Genomic DNA, 18,492 nt, shown 5'->3' with positions numbered 1-18,492 from the left:
CCAAGCCATTGCAGCCAGCAGCCAGCCAGGATTTATTATCTTCACAGCCTGAACATCCCATCATCTGAAGTGACTGAATCTTGCTCTTGAACACTCGAAGCAAGGGATGTCAGACCTGCTGGTTATCATGAGGGACTGGCAACTTAAAAACAAACAAAGCACATTATTGTACAACACTTCCCTCCCCCCCCACCCCCACCATATTTCTACTGTGTTACCTTTTCTTTTCAGGCCTGAGTTTAATCCTTTTCTGTTTTCATGCACCAAGGGGCAAGTGGGAACAGGTGGGGCCAGTTCCTCTCCACTGAGGAGGCTCTGCATGCCAGGCCTAGTTTTCCGACCAGGGCAGCCTCACTTGCATGTCGGATTTTCAGTGTGAGGCTGGGAATGCATTGGCTGAATTGTGCCCTGGGCATCAGCAGCATCAAAGGGTACCTATTTATCTACTTGCACTTAGGGGTGCTTTCGAACTGCTAGGTGGGCAGGAGCTGGGACTGAAAGACGGGAGCTCACCCCGCCGCGGGGATTCGAACTGCCGACCATGTGATTAGCAAGCCCTAGTGTGCTGGTCCAGGGGGGAGGTTACCGTGGGGCGAGGTCCAGAACCTGAGTTGAGGGTCGGCAGACAGTTCTCCACGGGCGAAGCGGGGTCCACAGTGAGAAGCCGGGCAAGGACAGGAACTCTGGGGGAACAGGACTGGATGCTGGCCGAAACAGCTCTTTGACGACGTTGCTCCCGCAACCTGGGACCGGGCTGACTGGCCTTTATCTTCTCTGAGGCCAGGGGCGGTCCCGGCCCCCAGGAGACCCGCCTCTCCTGGCCTTAAGGTGAGCACTCCTCCTGGGAGAAACCAGTTCCCTTTGCCTCTGTGCCCTGAGCCTCTGCAGTTCAGGAGAGGCTGAAGGGTTACTGGACCCAGGGGGAGACTCACCTGTAGGCACTGAGTCCTCAACCACCTCCGGAGCCAGAGTGGATTCACCTGGCGCCTGCTCCTGAGGATCCAGCACAGGTGTAGGCGCTTCAGAATCAAGGCCCTGCCCCAGCTCAGCCAGTGCTGGAGGCGGGGACTCCTGTGCAGGCTGAGATTCCTCCGGTTCAGCCTCTGAATTGGATTCCCAGGCCATCACACCTAGGCACTGAGGTTTTACCCACAGCACCACCTGCATCCCCATTGATAAAGGTAACTACACGTAAATTGCATGTTGCTTCACCATTTTTCAAACTTCAGGGCTTGAACTTCCGTTTCTTGGAACTCCTGGAATGCTCAGTGGCAGAGAGGTCTCTCTTCAGAGTCCAACAGTAGTCAGCCATCATGACTGCTTTCCAGCGACCCTGATACCTGGTCTCCATCTCTTTCATGTCCTGATGGAATCTCTCCCCCTGCTCATCACTCATTGAACCCAGGTTCTCACATAGGTTCTACCTATGTGAAAATAGGTAGTGCATCTTGACGCTCATGTTGCAGCCCAAGTTTCTGAAAGCAGTCAGCATGTTGTTGACAAGTTCTGCGTAGTTTCTGGCCTTATTGTTGCCCAGAAATTTCTTCACTACCAGAACAAATGCCTTCCACACTTCCAGTTCCACTTCGTTCGTTGAGTTTCCGAACTCTGGATCTCTGATGAGCTGACGGATCTAAGGACCGTCAAAGATGCCAGCTTTCAACTTCTCCATGGTCAATCCTGGAAAAGCCTGGCACAAGTAAGTGAAGCAGTCACCATCCTTGTCCAGAGCCTTGGTGAACAGCTTGATTAAGCCGAGCTTGATGTGTAGCGGTGGGAAGAGTATTCTGTCTCTGTCCACCAGAGGGCCTCCCACACAGGCCAGTCCTTCTTCGTGTAATGCTGAGCACGGTCCCTACTATCCCACATGCACAGAAAACATGGGTACTTGGTGAAGCCAGACTGTTGTCCCAACAAAAAGTTCACCATCTTCAGGTCAACACAAATAAACCACTTATGCTGATCATAACCAATTTTCTCCAGCACATACTTCACCGCTTCATAGTTCTCCTTCAGTGTAGTCGAGTGAGCCAGGGGTATAGAGGCAAACTGGTTGCGGTTGTGTAGCAGAACACATTTCAGTGATCATTTGCTGCTGTCAATGAACAGTCTCCAATCTTTGGGTTTGTACTGTGGCACTCCAAGCTTGAGCAGAAGCTGCACAATATCTGCACAGTACACCAAATCCTTCTCTTCTGAGAAAAAACGGAGGTACTCTTGATGCCTGTTGCAGAAGAAGCTGATGCGAGCACTGTCAGAGAGGAGGTTTTTTCCTTCAATCTGGATGCCAACAGTTCAGCAGAGTCCTTTGACAAGCTGAGGTCGCGAACTAGATCATTCAACTCCTTTTGGGAAAGTGGATGTGGAGCATCATCTTCAAGAAGCACTTCTTCATGTCCTTCAACACTGGAGGCATCTTCGTCACTAATGTCAGGAAGTTCTCCGAAGATAGGCACTGGAATTTCATCACAATGAGCTACAGGACGACGTGCTGATTGAAGATCCGGATACTTGAGGCTGCTCCGGTTCTTTCTGTTGATCCCAGTCACATCAACAGAGCAGAAGTAGCAGTCAGTGACATGGTTTGTCGGCTCCCTCCAAACCATGGGAATTTCAAAGTTCAAACTCCTCTTGCCATTGGTCCACCCATGTAGAGTCTCAGTGCATGCCTTGTGGTGCCCAAGCTTTATCCTGGTCACCAAGTTTAATACCAAAATAAGCATGGTAAGCACGCCTTATGAAACTTGTGCACCAGTTTATAGAAGATTTCAAGGTTTTATCACTTCAAACTGATCCCTTTTCAACATAATCACCCAGAACTATCGGACCTGAATACTTCTTGTCATTAAAATAATCATTTCCAATCAAAACAATTATTCGACATGGCATTTTACCCCCACTAGCTTCTTCTAAAGTGCTCCACACAAGCGTACATGTGAACAAAAATGTAAAAAAACAACATGTGGCCATAGCTTAAAAACTTGACCTGATTGAGCAAAACCAGTGTGATTTTTGGATTCAGTGCATCTGATTCGTCCTAAATCAACTGAAAAAATGCAGACAACAGACAACATGGAACTGATGAACCAAGAAATAGAATGGAAAATAAAGCAGATGAGACAAAAGACATTTGAATCAGCAGACAAATGTGGGAAACTTCTGTCATGGCAATTGAAAAAAAGGCAGAAACTGAACACTGTGACAAGTCTAGAAATGGACGGAAAGACTATCCACAAACCTAATGAGATAAGTAATTGCTTTCAAAGCTTTTTTAGGAAACTGTATGCACAAGGGCCAGTTAATGAACAAGAAATAGAAGAATTTATTAGAAAATATGGTTTACCAAAAATTTCAGAACAAAGCAAAACGATTCTGAATGAAAAGATAGCAGATCAGGAAATAGAGGGTGCCATTCAGAACATGCAATTAGGAAAATCTCCAGGACCAGACGGTTTGACTGCTAGATATTACAAAGCGTTGAAGGAATGGTTAATACAACCATTGAAGGAAGTTTGTAATGAAATTATGGAGGGGAAAAAGGCACCTGAATCGTGGAAAGAGGCTTTCATCTCACTTATACCGAAAACAGAGACTGAAAAGAACCAGGTTAAAAACTACCGCCCTATATCTTTACTTAATGTGGATTATAAAATTTTTGCAGACATTTTGGCAAAAAGACTAAAAAAAGTGCTGATAGGGGAGATTCATAAAGATCAAGCTGGCTTTCTCCCAGGGAGACATATGTCAGACAATGTGAGGAACATTATAGACATTTTGGAGTTATTAGAAGTTGACATTAACCGAAAGGCGGTTTTGATTTTTGTGGACGCGGAGAAAGCCTTTGACAACATTTGTTGGAGTTTTATGATGAAGAATCTCCAAGGGATGGGGGTAGGCCAAGGTTTCGAAAACGGTATAGGTGCAATATATTCTAAACAAAAAGCAAAGCTAATAGTGAACAATGTGGTAACGGAAGAAATACCTATAGAAAAAGGTACACGACAGGGGTGCCCAATATCCCCTTTGCTTTTTATATCTGTCCTGGAGGTTTTGTTAAACATGATTAGAAAGGATCAGTTGGTTAAAGGAATACAGGTCGGAGCTAAACATTATAAATTAAGGGCATTTGCAGATGACTTAGTGTTAACGCTGCAACAGCCAGATACTAGTACCAAAAGAGCATTAGAACTAATTGAGATATTTGGTCAAGTTGCAGGATTTAAACTGAATAAACAGAAAACGAAAGTGTTGGAAAAAAATTTAACAATGGAAGAAAAAGAGAGATTTCAGAGTGAAACTGGTTTGGAAATAATGAAAAAAGTGAAATACCTAGGGGTGAATTTAATATCTAAGAATGTGAACTTATTTAAAGACAATTATGAAAAATGTTGGACAGAAGTTAAGAAAGATCTAGAAATATGGTCTAGGCTGAGACTTTCCTTGTTAGGCCGAATTGCTGTTATCAAGATGAACGTATTGCCTAGAATGTTATTCTTATTTCAGACCTTACAGATTCTAGACAAGATGGACTGCTTCAAGAGGTGGCAGAAAGATATATCTAAATTTGTCTGGCAGGGCAAAAAGCCCAGAATAAAATTTAAGATTTTAACTGACGCAAAAGATAGAGGGGGTTTTGCCCTGCCGGACTTAAGACTCTATTATGAATCAGCGGCTTTCTGCTGGTTGAAACACTGGCTACTCCTTGAAGACACAGACATTTTGGACTTAGAAGGGTATGATAATAACCTTGGTTGGCATGCATATCTATGGTATGACAAGGTAAAGGTGCATAAAGGCTTTAAAAACCATATTATTAGGAAAGCTTTGTATAATGTTTGGATTCGATACAAAGATTTGTTGGAAAGTAAAACCCCTAGGTGGTTGTCACCAATGGAAGCCAAGGCGGTGAAAAAATTAAACATGGAACCTAACTGGCCAAAATATTGTGAAATCCTAGAACAAGATGGTGAAAAGTTTAAACTCCAGAGTTATGAGAAGCTAAAGTTTAAAGTTCGAGATTGGTTACATTACTATCAGATAAATGAGACATTTAAGCAGGACAGGAAATTAGGATTTCAGAAGGAGAGGTCAAAGTTAGAAACAGAACTGCTAGAACCCAATACTAAGAATTTATCTAGAATGTATAACTTGCTGTTGAAATGGAATACACAGGAGGAAACGGTTAAATCAGCTATGATTAAATGGGCACAGGATATCGGTCATGATATTATGTTTGCTGACTGGGAATATAGCACCCTGCTTGTGGTTAACGCTTAGCTGGAATGAAATATTCAACGCAGCAATAGAGAAATTAAAATAGTAATTTATTTGTCAGACAAATAAATGAGAGGCACAGTGGTATGGTTACCAAGCTCTGGCCTGGCCTCCTGCCATTCTGGCCAGCACTTATATTTCCTTAATCCAGCCCCCTTGCTCCTCCTTTGGCTGCCTCTGTCCAATCAGCCTGGTTGAAATTCCTATTGGCTGTTTGCTAGAACCAATCACAAAAGATACACCCATTTCCTTCTGTCCTTTTATGGGACACAAAGAGCTATATATTCTTATATCTATAAATGACAAATAAGTAGTAATATATCTTACATGTGTCTCAACAAGGAATCTTAATTACCAGCTCACCTCTTGCCCTCCTTGCCCTATTGCCTTCCAAAACAGATGGTTAATCTTAAATTTTTATCTTCAAGGATCTTTAGTTCACATCAACATTGAAAGATCTTCATTTGAAGGTTTCTAAACAAAAAGGCCTGACAACCATATATCAGGAGTGCTCGATGGCGTCTCCTGTCTGGCAGGAGGCTGGGCTCATTTGCCCTTCTGGTCTCCTATTGCAATATGACTCTATGAAATAAGAATCTAGCATTTCTTAAATCCTTTGCATAATTACATTTAAGCTAATATATTTCATACATTATCATAGGTAGCCTTTTAAAAGGAAAAGAAATCTTAAAAGGATCTCAGTTCAAGAAACAGCTTTAGAAAAGACTTTCCCAAAAATGCTCTCTTTCTTCCAGCCAGACCAGTTGCTTTCCTTTTCCATTTGCTCTTGGCCTTTTTAACCTTAGGAAGAAGATATGGCTTATTTTACTATTTACCAACCCTTAATTTGTAGGGTCAGTGTAACCTTGGCTCTCAGCCTGTAATTCCCTTTTTACGACTTTGAGAATTGTTTTCTGCTATAAATCAGGGGCCCCCCTTGTCTTAGGAGGAAAAACATCTTGCCAAGGTTTTTTAGTCTTCTGCCTGGCATGAAACATTTGAAAATCTTTAAGCTCATTTTAAGATACAGGCCCTGATCGAAATATATAAGCTCTGATAAAAATGCAGGCTTATGATTAGATGCCTCAGGAACAGTTATGGACCACCGGTATTAAGTTTACGGCATGTAGTGCCTTAAAAGAGAACATAATGAAAATGATCTATAGGTGGTACATGACCCCAGTCAAGCTTGCAAAAATCTACCATTTGCCCAATAATAAATGTTGGAAATGTAATGAGTCTGAAGGTACTTTCTATCACCTTTGGTGGACCTGCCCAAAGATCAAAGCCTTTTGGGAAATGATCTATAATGAAATTTAAAAAGTCCTTAAGTGGACATTTATAAAGAAACCGGAGGCTTTTCTCTTGGGCATGGTCGGCCAGTTGGTGCCAAGGAAGGATAGGACTTTTTTTATGTATGCGACCACAGCAGCAAGGATCCTGTTGGCAAAGTATTGGAAGATGCAAGAACTACCTACTCTGGAAGAATGGCAGACAAAGGTGATTGACTTTATGGGACTGGCAGAGATGACCGGCAGAATCCGCGACCAGGGGAAAGAGACAGTGGAAGAGGACTGGAAGAAATTTAAAATATATCTTTAAAATTGTTGTAAAATTGAGGACTGACAAGATGTCTAGGGGTAAGAAATAGAGAATTACAGCTGTAAACATTAACATTAAGGAAATTTAAAGAAAACTACTAGAGAAATTGACTGAAGGGTTGCTAAAGAGTTGTAAAACAAGGATGCAGTGAAAGGGAGGTATGGGGAAGTCATGTTTTAAATGTTTTTATATGTTTTTGTTTTGTGTTTTGTTTGTCTTTTTGTTAAAAAACCAATAAAAATTATTATTAAAAAAAGAAAAAATGCAGACAACAAATTTGTTGTTGACCAGTGTCAGGCACATACAGATTCCATAACTCATTTGCAGAAAACTTTGGGTTCCTGTCAGCTACATATCTGGGAGATGGCTTTACCCAAAAAGTTAAAGATGGTAGCAGTAAGATGGTTGGGATGGTCCCCACTTGGAGAAGTCAGACTGCAGTTTAAGATATCCTCCCTATTTAAATTCATTTTGTTAACTTGGGCCCAGTCCTCCAATCTCTTACGGTCATCTTGTATCCTGATTCTGTCTTCACCGGCACTGGTTACCGCTCCCAGCTTGCTGTCATCTGCAGATTTGATGAGCATCCCCTCAACTCCTTCATTCAAGTCATTTATAAAGACATTGACCAACAACGGACCCAGGACAGAACCCTGCAGCACCCCACTTCACACTTTTGCCCAAGGTGACAAAGAGCCTTACTGAGCACTCTTTGGGTTCGGTAGTCAACCAGCTACAAATCTACCTAACAGTTATCTCATCCAGCCCACTTTTTTCCACCTTCTAAGTGACTTACCGTAGTTAAGCCTGGCAGGACAGCTTACTCTATGGTCTTAACCCCTCCATGGATTAATTAGAGTTAAGCATGTTGGTTATATAGACCACAGCAACACCTTTCTCATTTCATAGAAATCACTTAGAAGGCTCTTGCATATTTCACCCCATAACTTTCTTTCTAGGAGGGCTATAGACTTCTGGAAGCTCAGAGTTTGGGGCAGCTGGTTGGGGCTACCAGTGAAAGCTTTAATAGGTGGCTTGATACCATGGGCACTGAGTCAACCCCTGGTCTAAGATTTCCACTAGTCTTTGCCATTTCTATCTTACCAGGTTGCTGCTGAGAGAAATTTGTGGAATGGAATCCTTTATTAAAATGGTTCTGTTTTAGAGACATTGCATTATACGTTGTGCAAATGTTATGATTTGTGAGTTTGTAAATTAAATCAAATGAATAGTGTGAGCACCTCAGGGGCTAAGGAGGAGGCATGAATCTGGCCAACTGTCTGGAGGGGAGACCAATGGGATCACAATATTAGAGCAGGTTATCCATATCCATGATTTTTTTTAAATGACAAATTTAAGAAGCTGCCTTATATGAGACCAGATAATAACCTTGACTATTGTGGGGGGTTTTACATGTTCTCATGGGCAAGTAAAAAGTGTATTAAAAAGCACTGTACAAGTTAAATTGACTCAGATATTGCTTCTGATCTGTTGTAATTTTTCTTTTAATTGTACATTCATATTTTTCACCAACATTTTAGTTTTTATCTTAGTGAGTTTAAAACCAGCAACACCTAAGGTGACAATCTTACACACAATTACCTTGGAGTACAAACAGGCTGCGCCCCAGGTGTGGGCTGCTTAAATAGGCAAGGGGCGGATCCGAGGGAAGCCCAACATTTTCTCCATTGGCTCTGCCCCATGGCATGGCTAAGATCCGGCTCCTGACAGCCAGCGGGGGCTCCTATTCTTCAGGCTAAACATGCCCAGCTCCCTTAGCCGTTCCTCATAAGGCATCGTTTCCAGGCCTTTGACCATTTTGGTTGCCCTCCTCTGGACACGTTCCAGTTTGTCAGTGTCCTTCTTGAACTGTGGTGCCCAGAACTGGACACAGTACTCCAGGTGAGGTCAGACCAGAGCAGAATACAGTGGCACTATTACTTCCCTTGATCTAGATGCTATACTCCTATTGATGCAGCCCAGAATTGCATTGGCTTTTTTAGCTGCCGCGTCACACTGTTGGCTCATGTCAAGTTTGTGGTCAACCAAGACTCCGAGATCCTTTTCACATGTACTGTACTGCTCTCAAGCCAGGTGTCACCCATCTTGTATTTGTGCCTCTCATATTTTTTTTGCCCAAGTGCAATACTTTACATTTCTCCCTGTTAAAATTCATCTTGTTTGTTTTGGCCCAGTTCTCTAATCTGTCAAGGTCGTTTTGAAGTGTGCTCCTGTCCTCTGGGGTGTTAGCCACCCCTCCCAGTTTGGTGTCATCTGCAAATTTGATCAGGATGCCCTTGAGTCCATCATCCAAGTCGTTGATAAAGATGTTGAATAAGACTGGGCCCAAGACAGAACCCTGTGGCACCCCACTAGTCACTCTTCTCCAGGATGAAGAGGAACCATTGATGAGCACCCTTTGGGTTTGGTCAGTCAACCAGTTACAAATCCACTGATCCATTTGTAGCATAGTCAAGACCGCAATTTACCAGCTTCTTTACAAGAATATCATGGGGCACCTTGTCAAATGCCTTGCTGAAATCAAGGTAGGCTACATCCACTGCGTTCCCTTCATCTACCAGGCTTGTAATTCTGTCAAGAAACGAGATCAGGTTAGTCTGGCATGACTTATTTTTCAAAAATCCATGCTGACTATTGGTGATCACAGCATTCCTTTCTAGGTGCTCACAGACTGTTTGCTTAATAATCTGCTCCATGAAGCCATTTGAACCCGTGCTCCGGACATGCCCCTATCACACCCAAGTCAAGGGGTTGACAGCAACTTTATCCTTGAAACACTTAGCAGTCATGTCATGGTAGGCATCCAATGCGTTCATGTCATCTGTAGCCAAGATGTCACAGGTCCTGAGCCACCTAGAATAGTCAGAAGCAGAACGCTTGGAAAAGAAAGGCAGGGGAGTATGCTTAGCACTCTTAGGCAAAATCTTAAAATAAGACTCACAACCCCAGCAGCTTCACTTTATATGTAACTGGCACAGAGGCACATGGTAACTGTTTCCACATGGTAACTGTTCAGCCATGAGCCCAGAAGCGAGTCACTCCAGAATCCTGTTTATGGAGCCTGCCATAATTGTGACCTAGCTTTCTGAAGACTTGAGGATCCGGCACAGCTTGCAGACTACTCTTGGGAGAGCAGCAGTGGCAGCAACTGCCTGGTAGGAAGCTGTATGAATGCATATGCCTTTAGAAGCATATACATCTAAGGCCAGGCTTTTGAGCTTAGTTACTCCTGCGATATTTCAGTGCTTCACATTCTGTTTCACAACAGGAAATTCCAGGAAATAAGCTATCCAAGTGTAGAACTCTAATTTACCAGAAGTAATGACTATGAATGTTGTCAAAACGTTCAGCTGAAACGTTCAGTGGACTTCTGGGAAGTCCGTTCTCTAGTCCTTTCTAGTCTATGCAGGCTGCAAAAATTATCATCTCTTAAATCCTAGGCACCATTTAATTTTTTTGTGAAGGCTCACATAACAACAACAACAACAACAACAACAACAACAACAACAAACTGGCCTGATTTGGGTTACACTGTATAAACACTCATCAAAAAGTTATTTGTGTTTTGCTTCTGAGTCAAGGTTTGGCTAATCAGATATGGAATCCGATTAACTCTTCACATTTCTGCTGAAGCAAAAAATGTTTCAAAATTAACCTTGTGATGTGCTGCACAATGCGTTCTGATTGCTTCTCTTGATCTTGGAGGGAGCCATGGCTGTTAAAATGGCATAAAATTGCTTTTAATCCACAGGTGGGTTTTGAAAAGCAATTTGGAAGAAAAGAGAGGTTAGCTCAGTGAATTTCAATTTCGGGTCCCTAGATCTTGTGGTACTACAGCACCCATCATCCCTGGCCAGCTTGGCCAAGTGTCATGGATAATTGTAGTTGTAGTCCCACAACGTCTGGGGACCCAAGGTTGAAGCACATTGGGTGAGCTGCCTGTTAGCTAGAGTTTTACTTTTTGTTTTTCCTAGAAATGGAAGTAACCCTCTCATTTGATGCAAAATCAGTCACTATCATAATGAAACTTCTGGATGAAATCTAAGGTGAATTTGTAACTGCACATAAGTTGTTTAACAAGGCAGAATCCAGATGGGTCTCTTAGCACTGCTGCTCCAGTGGGAAGAATTCACCATTAGTGGAGGAAGAGAAATTATCTTTGCCAATCCTCCTTGCATGCCCCAGTGCCCCATCTGAAAATCTGTTCTAGAGGGTTAGAGTATAGAAGTTATATCCTTATTGATTTCATTCTGCTGCAGCATACTTCAAGAAGTGAAATCCTCAGAGTGATAAGTGTAGAATTTTTCAAGCCCATTTAAGTGGAGAAAATTCAAACAAATTGTGTTCCAGGAGCAAAACTTTCACAGGCACCAGCAAATACAGTCACAATTTCCTGGGGTCCACTCCTGGTCCACCTCTAAGGACACCTCTTTGCTGTCATCCTTCTCTGCTTATACGCAGTGCAACCATAGGCACTGCCTCTGTTATCCTGCCAGAGACACAGCAGTTGTTTTCCTTTTATTTCATGAAGAGGAGCAGAGAATTTCATGTTTTTATCTTGACAAGGCTAGCAATTGCTTTGCCATATAGTTGTCATTTAAACCAATCATGCCTACATATCATTGTGGTGTGTGACATTCATGCCAAATTGTACAGCCTCATTTGTAAAATGGGAAATACCGTATTTCACAGTGTATCTGTTCTGGATGTCTACTCTTAGAAGGATACAGGTAGAACTCTTTGCCCAGAGATAGCTTTGAAGCTATGGGAATATATTAACTCGGTAAGTTTCCAGACAATATTTAGTTGTTGTTGGTTGTTGTTTTGTTTTTTTAAGTGTGTGTGTGTTCATTTAAGTGTGTGTGTGTTCATTACAAAAACAATCCTTCTAACTTTGTAAGGGATAAATCATATTTCAGAGAATTTGTGGATGTTGGGAATTAGAAATGGGTGTTCTATATTGGCTGGTTGGTTTATATTTTCATTCCTACCCTATTTATTTTGTTCCCACAAGAGCCCCTCACATGTTTGATAAAATATTTATATTCCACCTTTTCGTTTTGTTTCCAAGATGCCCAAGGCACCTAACACTGACAAAATATAAAACATATAATACTAAATTATATATAACAGAAACAAGAACAACAGGAGAAATCATCTATTTGCACAAGCAGAATATTAATAAGCTCAAAAATAACAGCTCAAAAATGCACAGGACAGTGGCCTCTGTGTGCGGAAATGTTTTTACTTGGAATGGGAATATTGTGAAGGAGGCCAGGTGCATTTCCCAGGAATCAAAGTTCCATAAATGTGATTGCTGCCCCAGAGGCTGCCCAGCCACCCACACCTCTGATGGTAGTGGGATATAGAGCAGCACCTCCCACCCTGAAGATCTGAGCATATAAGAATACATGTCCTTTACTGGGGAGCATGTGTTGGTGATATGGGAGTAACCGTTAGGCCCACAATGCATATAGAGCTGGCAGCTATACACATTCACACATGCAATCTATCCCTTTTTGCAGCAGAGGGACCATGTGGTTGGGGTCATACTCATGGTCAGTCCACCTGAAATGTTATGCATGCATGGACTGGTTGGGCATAAAGGAGTGAGTGGTAGGAGGAACCGGGTGGAGCCACCAAGGGAAGAAGGTTCAGAGCATGGGAAGTGGTGATGGGACAACAATGAGTGGTCAGAGGGAGAAGACTGGGAAGAGGAGGTAATGGAAGCTGAAGGGGTAACAGGGCTCAGAGAGTTGGGAGAGTCTATGGCAGAGAGAAGTCAGGAATCAGAGGCAGAAGCTGAAGCAGGATGGTGGAAGGAGGGAGGTCAAGAGGCAGAGATGAACCAAGTTAGTGGAAAGTCATGGGTGTCTCCCCCTCCTGCTGCTACAAGCTGACTCCCAGAACCAGAAGAAGGGATGAAATGGGCAGAGCAGCAGGCGGCTTCATGCATGTGCAGTTTCTGATGGCTTGAAAGAAGCTCTGGAGAGGAGGAGACATAGACGGCAGTGGGGAGGTGGGGGCTTTAAGTCTCAGCAACTTATTTCATGGAATAGGACCTACAGGGCATGAGCTGCTGAGTTTGTGCAGATTGTATTTCTCTAATAAAGAGTTGACTCCACCTTTGAACTGTGTGATTCACTGACCTGCTTGCTCCATGACAGTGCAGTGGGAGGAGTCTGTGAGCCCATCCTTTGCCCCACTGCATGCAGAGTACATGTGGGCAGAGTGTGATCTGTCCCTTGGAACCAATTATTTTTGAACCTTCTCAGTTGCTAAGGGATGTAGCACTTCTTAGTGCGACTTTTGCATTGTACAGGTAACAACCATTCTGCATGGGATTTCCACCAATTGTTGAATGAAAGATGGACTGTCAATTTCTGTAGACTAAAGAGGCAATCTTATGCTCAAGAAACTGGTATAAAACAAGCAAGCCTGTGTAAGTTAAACTGGTGCTGTCAGGGACAGGGCTCCCCAGAGCGACGATGAGGGTGATGAGGGGGACAGGGAGTCAGAGGCGCAAGGAGTAGTTTGCTTCCTTCTCAGCTGTTTGAAGACAGTCGCCTGCAACCCCTCTTCTCCTCAGCCGGAGAAGAGGAGATAAATTCTAGGTAGGAGGCCAGCCAGAATCTCCCCGTGCCCATAGGTTAACGAGGGTCAGGGGAACGCGTCAATCAAGGAAGCGGGAGGCGGGGTTCTGACGTGCTTCCTGTTGGTGCTGGTCAGAGCCTGGATGCCTCAACGTCTTGAAAGAGGCAGTAGCCCATGGGAGCTACTCTGAGTGCAATTACTGTGTTTAACAAATCTGCTTGTAAACTGACAGTGTCTACTTGCTGCTTATTAAACCTGGGAGCCAGCTAGATCATGACTGGTGCAAACTCACACCAGATCCAAACTCTGTTCAGCTGTAGGGCTACTGCTTCTGCTGTACCTAAGTCTCGCAGTGGGAATCCAAGGCTTTATGATAGTGTTCTGTGCTGGGTTGCCAGGTCAGATAACTGACCTAAATAGACTTAGGATCCTGACCAAGCCTCCAACTTCTGGCTCCACTTCTGCCACGTCCCCATAACACCCTTTTGGGGAGACTTACACCAATATTGGCTGAGCCCCAGCTGAGTTGGGATGAGCAAGTTTATGCCAGTGTAGTCTTGACATATTGATTTAAATTATATGTAGAATTCATCATGCAAAAGGCTGGACTGGATGAATCCCAAGCCGAATTAAGATTGCCGGAAGAAATATCAACAACCTCAGATATGCAGATGACACAACCTTGATGGCAGAAATTGAGGAGGAATTAAAGAACCTCTTAATGAGGGTGAAAGAGGAGAGTGCAAAATATGGTCTGAAGCTCAACATCAAAAAAACTAAGATCATGGCCACTGGTCCCATCACCTCCTGGCAAATAGGTGAAGAAATGGAGGCAATGAGAGATTTTACTTTCTTGGTGTTATAAGAATTTAAGGTCTCAAATATATAAATTAAATGTACAAGGCAAACACGTACATAAATATATAAACCACATGTCTGAAACAGTACAGGAAGACAGTCCTGAAACCATTTTGACTCTCCCAAATTGACCAAATGTTTCTCTGCAAGGAGGGAGGAAATGTAAAAGCCTCCCCATTGTCTCTGTGCTCACAAATCCTGCCTTAAGGGCACATTTAAGGTGTGAATAGGATGAGGAATTAAGGAATTAAGTATTTATCATTACAAAAGAATGGCCAGGCTGCCCTGGTGATCCAATCAGTGACCATGGACAGGTTTTCTACCAGATAGGATTTTGCTGGAGGCCACCTCTTTCTGTGATGTATGTATGATGTATTGGGGGGGGGCTGAGTTTGAGGGTGGGCAATTTCAAAAGTCTATATAAGGGCTGGCACACCTTTGTTCTGGGTCTTTCTCTTCTCTCCTGCGTGTGGGGGGAGCACCCAGTTGCAACAGTTTTAATAAAGATCAGACTTACTAGCTGCTTTGCTTCTCAATATTCTATGGTTGGCCTCTGTTATTTTCTCCTACCAATAGGGAACCCACTTAAGGACTCTATATGGGCTCTTGGATACCCCTTAAGGGAAAAAGGGCAGATTTTGTTAATAAAATTGGGCTCCATGATCACTGCAGATGGTGACACAAAATTAAAACAAAAAAAATTCCTTCCAGTAGCACCTGTATCTGAAGAAGTGTGCATGCACACGAAAGCTCATACCAAGAACTAACTTAGTTGGTCTTTAAGGTGCTACTGGAAGGAATTTTTTTTTGTTTTGACTATGGCAGACCAACACGGCTACCTATCTGTAACAAAATTAAAAGACGCCTGCTTCTTGGGAGAAAAGCAATGACAAACCTAGACAGCATCTTAAAAAGCAGAGACATGACCTTGCCAACAAAGGTCCGTATAGTTAAAACTATGGTTTTCCCAGTAGTGATGTATGGAAGTGAGAGCTGATCACCGAAGAATTGATGCTTTAGAATTATGGTGCTGGAGGAGACTCTTGAGAGTCCCATGGACTGCAAGAAGATCAAACCTATCCATTCTGAAGGAAATCAACCCTGAGTGCTCACTGGAAGGACAGATCCTGAAGCTGAGGCTCCAATACTTTGGCCACCTGATGAGAAGAGAAGACTCCCGGGAAAAGATCCTGATGTTGGGAAGGATTGAGGGCACAAGGAGAAGGGGACAACAGAGGACGAGATGGTGGGACAGTGTTCTCGAAGCTACCAGCATGAGTCTGACCAAACTGCGGGAGGCAGTGGAAGACAGAAGTGCCTGGCGTGCTCTGGTCCAGGGGGTCACGAAGAGTCGGACATGACTAAACGACTAAACAACAACAACAATCATTGGCTGAACCAGAGTGGGGAGCTTAATGCCAGCTGAGTCTGGCTGAGTCTGTAATCAGCTGGCTGAACTGGAGATCTGCTACATCCAAAAATGCTAATCCCAGCAAATCTTGCCAGAGGGTCATCCTCTTAGCAACCAGCTTTATTAGGCTTTTCTGTGGCAACTCCCCACCTCCAGAATGATTTCCCCCTCCAAGGAGTGTCTTGCCTGCTGAGCTCATTCATTTCAATGTGATTTGCCATTGGTGGGCTGCACCTTGTGAGGTTTTCTGAGCAGACGTTTTGAATCCCCTTTGACATAACAATTGTTTAAATTCCCCCAGAGAATTTATGATGAGCCTCATTTCAGAGCATCACTGTTTTTCAGTGTTGATGCTATAGGAAAAAAATCTGAGTTTGCTCCAGAGTGCACTTTTATTAATTTACTGTGTCCAATAAATCATATCACTTGAGTAATTACTTCATAGGCTCCTGAATCACTGTGAATAAGGTTCCACCCCCAGCTCCCCCTGCACAGCTGTCATTCAGTGGCAGAGCTTCATGCTCCGGCAGCGGGGGGGTGGGGCAGAGAGCAGGCGGGGGTATGGCTGGTGTGCATCCTGGGGGTGTGGCACACCACCTGCGGGGCCGTGGCACCCAGCGCGGGCAGGGGGGCAGCCGTGATGGCACCCCACCGGGATCATGCTGCGGGGGTGGTGTGCTCCAACCGCCCTCCTCTTCCTCCGCCAGTGCTGTCATTGTCACCATAAAGGAAAGTGAAAAGGTCTGGAGCTGGTAGAATGCAGGCTGTCACAGAACAACACTTACCCATTGCCTTGTCTAGTTCTAAATCAACTGATTTATGAGCTTTGACTATCATCCCCAGAAATTGTGTGAGTTTTCAATAATAAAAACCTTAAGAGGAAATGAAAAGACTTCTTACAGGAATATTTCAGTTTACCTGAGATGAATACCATCTCTTTTGCTGCTGCTGCTCTTTATTTTTCTTTATTGTTAAAGACTGAGTTCATTTAATTGAATAGTCAACCTGCAGCACAGCGGAGGCAATGTTAGAGGCAACTGGGGCTTGAGATCCTCCTCAAGATGACTAGGAGGGTCTGTTTGGGCCTAGTTAGGATGGTGTAGAATCAGGAGTGTTCTTCTGCCTACTTTGGGAGCTCATTGTTACCTGCTCTCTGGCTAGTAGATGTGCTAGGGGCCAAGGTGGCTTTCCTCAGCAACAAGTTGCCCATCCTCAAAGAAGACAGCCAATCTGGGAGCAAGAACAGCACTAGAGCTGGAGCCTGGGGGGCACAGCATCATCCTCACCCTGAGCATCTTCCTTTATCTTCTGCCGGGGTCTCCTTGGAAAGAGATGAATAGCTCAGTTGGTTAGAGCTTGGTGCAGATAATGTCAAGGTTGCAGGTTTAATCCTTGTATGGGACAACTGCATATTCCTGCATTGGAGAGGGTTGGACTAGATGATTCTCAGGATCCCTTCCAACTCTGCAATTCTGTGATTCAACTGTGAACCATCTAACTTGGTGAGATAAATCTGAACCCAAATAAGTCCAGCACTAGCAGTGAGGGGTCCTCCACAAACATACCCAAATTAATTTTGATATACCCTTTTTATTAGTTTATGTGCTAACCATGATTTGGTTGGTAGATCAGATTTAATTGTCGTGTTGCATTCAGGGGCGAACAAAGGCATCGTGATACCTGGGGTGGGGTGTCACTATGTAGGGCGCATGTGCAGCATCGATACGTACGATGCATGCGCCGTACTTAGTGACGCTACACATGCGCCAGGTTTGCAGGCGGTGCTGCTCCAGTGCCATATGGATGGTGCCGGGGTCCTCTGCTTGAGCCTGCAGGCACGAACGGAGGATCCTCCACATGCAGCTGCGGCGGCGCAATGGCTGCTCACGCCATTGCGGTGGGGCGAGCCCCTGCGGGGTGTCTTCTTGTCACCCCCCAGGCATGGCACCCAGGGCGCAGCGCACCCCCCGCACCCCCGTTGCGGCGCCACTGGTTGCATTAATGTTATTATAGTCTTTAGGTCCTCCATAAACCTATTCCCAGTAGAAAAGCAGTCTCTAACTTTCCATATTTGTTGCTGTGTTCTACAGTTAGTTCTAAGTAACTAACTGCAGTGTAAACTAACTTTCTGTGTAAACAGAAAGTGTTTCTCTAAATGGTTCGAACGTTTCCTTGGGCTATTTGTATTAATGAGCTCCTGCTTATATTTCATTGCAGCCTGTATGAATAAAAGGCGATTCCCAAGCTACTTAGTTGCTTGCATGAATATGGATATCCTGAAGATTTCCATCCATTTTGGGGCTCATGGAAATGTAAAGACAGTTGGAGCTTCACCTCTTACTAAAGGAATAATAGACCTGCTAATACATATTGCGGTTTCCTTCAATCGTTTTATTATTTGCTCTCAACCTGTTCTTCTTAACCTTGCTCAGAAAGTGAGAGAATTCTCCAAAGAGCCCCAAAGAAAAGCTGGCTGCTCACCAGAATGCAGGATAGAGGACTCCTGAAGATGAAAACTTCAGGGGAGAAAATTGCCAAGAAACCAGGTTGCTGAGTTTAGGATCTGAATGCAAAATTAATTCTTCAATCATTGCAGAAAACTTTCTGCGTTTCTAACATCTTGTACAAATGAGGTTGCAACCCAGACCACTGTGTACCACTGGAGCCTTGGTAAGCAAGCTTAGGATGCTACATAGCTTACAAATGATAGCACAGTTATTATTTCATAGACC

This window comes from Podarcis gaigeae (assembly GCF_964106915.1).
Source record: "Podarcis gaigeae genome assembly, chromosome: 7".
NCBI classification, from domain to species: Eukaryota; Metazoa; Chordata; class Lepidosauria; order Squamata; family Lacertidae; genus Podarcis; species Podarcis gaigeae.
Note: the sequence above shows the minus strand (reverse complement) of the source record.